This window comes from Babylonia areolata, chromosome 29, assembly GCF_041734735.1.
Source record: "Babylonia areolata isolate BAREFJ2019XMU chromosome 29, ASM4173473v1, whole genome shotgun sequence".
Lineage (NCBI taxonomy): Eukaryota > Metazoa > Mollusca > Gastropoda > Neogastropoda > Buccinidae > Babylonia > Babylonia areolata.
Genome location: NC_134904.1, coordinates 22013919 through 22018686, shown reverse-complemented (window position 1 = coordinate 22018686; position 4768 = coordinate 22013919). Strand labels below are relative to the sequence as shown.

The following is a 4768-nucleotide window of genomic DNA, read 5'->3' as shown; positions in this document are numbered from 1 at the left end:
TGTATCACATGTGACAAAAGCTAAGTGCCCGGGGTTTTAAACTACATGGGTAAAATGAATGACTGAAACAAGAAAAAGAAAATGAAGAAGAGAAAATAGGGGGGAAAAAGGCAGAGCACAGGAGGAAAAAAAACAACAAAAAAGTTGGGAAGAATAAAAAAATTTAAAAAAGGGGGGCCAACAGCAAACCCCGGGGTCCCAGGGTCACCAATCCCAATCAACCGGGCCCACGTTGCTTAACTTCGGTGATCGGGGCGAAACCCGGGTTTTCAACGTGGGATGGGCCCTTGGGGACTGTTGAAGGAAATTTTAAAGGTCACAAAGCATGCACTGAAAAAGCCCTTTTCTTTTTCTTTTTTTTCGCTCTTTTCCCGTTCGGGAAATGTGTAAAAGAATTAAAATTAGAATATTTGTAAATTGTCCAAATCTTACCGGTCACCACAACAATTTAGATTCTTTGTTTCTCTTTCCCCCTGTCCCGGGACACCATGGGACTTCTACCCGATAGTATGAGACCCAAATGATAACTACTTTTAACACCCAATGATTAATTACACAAGGACAGGCAAAAGAGAAAATCAGTGAGGTTTTTTGCTGATTTACTGTTCCACCATACTTGTCTTTAGAACACTGAGCAGTTTACCATGCCAACAGAATTAAAAGGTGGGACCACAAAAAATTTAGTGACGATAATTTTTTTCTAGTCTTTACCCCAGCTTTTCAATTGTCTCCTGCAGTCTCTTTTTTTTCTTTTTTTTTACCAATCAAATTTTTTAAAAAAAAAAGCAAATATTATTTCTTTTTCCCTTTTTTATACTGGTAATTCTACGAGAAATAGGGTTCATTCAGTGTGAAAAAAAAAAGAAAGAAAAAAAAAATCTATGAATTCAATAAAAAATTGAGAACGTGTGCCCTTTTTGCAATGATCGCACGACAGGTAGTCGGGGTGAAGGGGGTTCCCAGATTTACTGGAGTAATTATGCTTTGTCTTTTCCGTTTTTTTTTCCCCCCTGATAGCACAAGATTGATGAACTGATGCGGCGTCAATGACACCATGTACAGGTACTTTGACTTGAAAAAAAAAAGCAAAAGGAAAGGAAAATGTGCAGTCAATGTGCAAAGCTAAGTGCCGGTGTGTAAACTTATCAGGGTAGAAAAATGACATGAAACGAAAAAGAAAATGAATGAGAGAGATAATGAGGGAAAATATGGCAGGCCCAGGAAAAGAAAAAACAAAAAAAAAAGTTGGAAGAATAAAAATGTAAAAAGGTTTTTAACACACCCCCGGGGTTCCCAGGGGGTACCCCCTCCAAGTACAACCGGGCCCACGTTGCTTAACTTTGGTGATCGGACGAAACCGGTGTTTTTTAAAAGGGTATGGCCTTGGCGATGTTTAAGGGAAAATTTTAAAGGATCATAAAGCTTTCAGTGAAAAGCCATCGTCTTTTCCTTTTTGCTCTTTTCCTGTCCAAGAAATGCATAAATAAATTCCAAATAAAAAAAACGTAGCAGTCAAAATCTTCACGATCAACACACTGAAGTTCGCTTTTCTTTGTTTCTCTTAGTCCCCTCGTGTCTGTGCCACCATGGGGACTCTTCCGCCATAGTAAAATTTTAATAAAGACTGAATCAGTCAACTGACAAACAACAAACAAAGAGATATCAACAGACAACGCTATTTTAAAAAGACAAACAGACAAATAAACACCTACGAAATGACCAAACTTCCAAAAGACGAGGGCCGGGCCCACATGTCGAAAGACTAACTCTTCACAGTTGTAACTGTACTTTCGTACATCTTTCCCCCTTTGGGGGGCTGATATCCCCTACCACCATCACCCCCTCATTATTCCGACTTTTTCCCTTTAAAGGGGGGGGATTTGGGGTAAATACTTCGTAGTACCCTACAAAGATCAAAATCAATAAACAAAATTTAAAAGGGATTCCACTGATTTTCTGTTTCATTATGCGTTTGTATTTTTCGAGTTTTCCCTTTTTTCTTTCTTTTTTTTTTTTTTCACTGATAGCATGCAAATTGTGAACTGGTGTCTGATGTACAAAGAAACCATGTACACGTACTTAACTTTAAAGAAAAAAAAAAAAGGAAAGGAAAAGTCCGTCACATGTGACAAGATTAAATGCCGGTGTCGTGAAACTTTTCATGGGGTAGAAATGAAGAAAAACAAAAAAAGAAAATGAAAGGAAGAAAATGATGGGGAAAAAATGGAGGCCCAGAGAGAAAAAAAAACAACAAAAAAATTGGGGGAAAAAAAAAAAGTAAAAAGGTTGCCAAAAGCAAAACCCGGTGTTCCCCGGCGGCACCCATCCAAATACTAACCGGGCCCGACGTTGCTTTAACTTCGGTGATCGGACAGAACCGGTGTTTTCAACGTGGTATGGCCCTTGGCGACTTTGAAGGAAAATTAAGGTAAAACATGCACGAAAAAAGCCTGTCTTTTCCCTTTTTGCTCTTTTCCTGTCACAAATAAATGCATAAATAAATTCCAAAGAAAAAATTTGTAAAATTGTCCCCAAAACTTCCCCCGGGCACCCCCTGCAATTCAGCATACTTCGTTTCTCTTTTCCCCTCATGTCCCTGCACACCATGGCACTTTACCCCGGGTAGTATGAGACCCCAACTGATTACTACATTTTTTACACTCCCAAAGATTAAAATTACACAGAGGGCGGGAAAGGGGAAAATCAGTGAGGTTTCCTGCTGATTTTTTGTTCCCCCATACGTTTTTCTTTCAGAACACGAGCTATGTTTCCCTGCACACAGAATTAAAGGGGCTATCCACAGAAAATTTAGTTGACGATAAATTTTTTAAAAGTCTTCACCCCCAGCTTTTCTATTCCTCCCTTTTATCTTTTTTTTTTTTTTTTTTCTTTCCAATCATGATCCTAAAAACGAAGATAACTACTTTATTTGTTTTCTTTCTATACTGCTATATTCTACGGGGGAAAAGGGTTTATTCAGTGTCAATAAAAAAAAAAAGAAAAAAAAAAAAGACATGAATTTAAAAAAAGATTGTGAATGTGTTCATTCATGACAAGATCACACTGTACAGATATGTCGAGAGTAAAAGGAGGATTCCACTGATTTTCTGTGATCATTATCTTTGTTTTTTCCCCTTTTTTTTTTTTCACTGATACATCAAGATTGAGAACTTTGGCATGTACAATGATCACCCTTACAGCGACTTAACTTAAAAAAAAAGCAAAAAGGGAAAAAAAATGTGCGTCACATGTGACAAGAGTAATGCCGGGTGTAAACTTATCATGGTATAGAAATAAGAAAAACAAGAAAAAGAAAATAATGAGAAGAAAATATGGGGGGAAAAAAAGGCAGAGCCAGAGAGGAAAACAACAACAAAAAAGTTGGGAAGAATAAAAAGTAAAAAGGTTGCCAACCCCCCGTGTTCCCCGCGTCCCCATCCCAAAACTAAACCCGGGGCCCGACGTTGCTTAACTTCGGTGTCGGACGAAACCCGGTGTTTTCAAAAGTGGTTTGGCCCTTGGGGATGTTTAAGGAAATTTAAGGTCACAAAGCATGCACTAAAAAGCCCCGTCTTTTCTTTTCCTCTTTTCCGCTAAATGCATAAATAAATTTCCCAAAAGAAAATATAATTAAATTGTCCAAAACTTCACCGGTCACCACCTGACAATTCAGCTATTTCGTTTCTCTTCCGCTTGTCCGTGCACACCCTGGGGACTTCTAACCGCGAAGTAGGACCCCAAATGATTTCAATTTGTATACACTCCAATGATAATATCACAGAGAAGGCAAAAGAGAAAAAACATGAGGTTCTTGCTGATTTACTGTTCCAACCATACGTTTGTCTTCAGAGACACTGAGCAGTATGTTACCCATGCCACACAGAATTAAAGGTGGCTACCTCATATAAAATTGAGTTGACGATAATTTTTCACTAAGTCTTCACCCTCAGCTTTTCATATTCTCTCCTTTCGTCTCTTTTTTTTTCTTTTTTCTTACCTAATCATGATCCTAAAAACGAAGATAACTACTTCATTAGTTTTTCTTTCTATACTGCTATATTCTACAGGAGAAATAGGCTTCATTCAGTGTCAATAAAAAAGAAAGAAAGAAAAAAAGACTATGAATTCAATAAAAGAATGATGAACTGTGTGTCATTCATGTACAATGATCACACTGTACAGCATATGTCGAGAGTAAAGGAGGATTTCCACTGATTACTGTGAGTCATTATGCGTTTGTTTTTCCTTTGTTTTTTTTCACTGATAGCATGCAAGATTGATGAACTGAGTGTCGTGCATGTACAATGATCACCATGTACAGCGTACTTAGACTTGAAAGAAAAAGCAAAAGGAAAGGAAAATGTGCAGTCACATGTGACAAGAGCTAAGTGCCGGTGTGTAAACTTATCATGGTGAGTAGAAATGAATGACATGAAACAAGAAAATGAAAATGAATGAGAGAGAAAATGATGGGGAAAAGTATGGCAGAGCCCAGGAGAGAGAAAAACACCAACAAAAAAGTTTGGGAAGAATAAAAATGTAAAAAGGTTGCCAACAGCACCCGGTGTTCCCAGGCGTCACCCATCCAAGTACTAACCGGGGCCCGACGTTGCTTAACTTCGGTGATCGGACGAGAACCGGTGTTTTCAACGTGGTATGGCCGTTGGCGACTGTTGAAGGAAATTTAAGGATCACAAAGCATGCACTGAAAAAGCCATCGTCTTTTTCTTTTAAGTTCGCTCTTTTCCTGTTGCGGGTAAATGTGTAA

At 38.3% G+C, this 4768-nt stretch overlaps 1 protein-coding gene and 1 non-coding gene across 2 annotated transcripts in view; one reads left to right on the top strand and one right to left on the bottom strand.

Annotated features, from left to right (window-relative positions):
• Nucleotides 1–4768, top strand: part of LOC143274614 (uncharacterized) — a 50244-nt gene that overhangs the window by 32372 nt on the left and 13104 nt on the right. The window lies entirely within an intron of this gene.
• On the bottom strand, nucleotides 4550–4668 carry LOC143275140 (5S ribosomal RNA). Its single transcript, XR_013053392.1, has one exon. It is a non-coding gene; the product is annotated as a 5S ribosomal RNA (ribosomal RNA).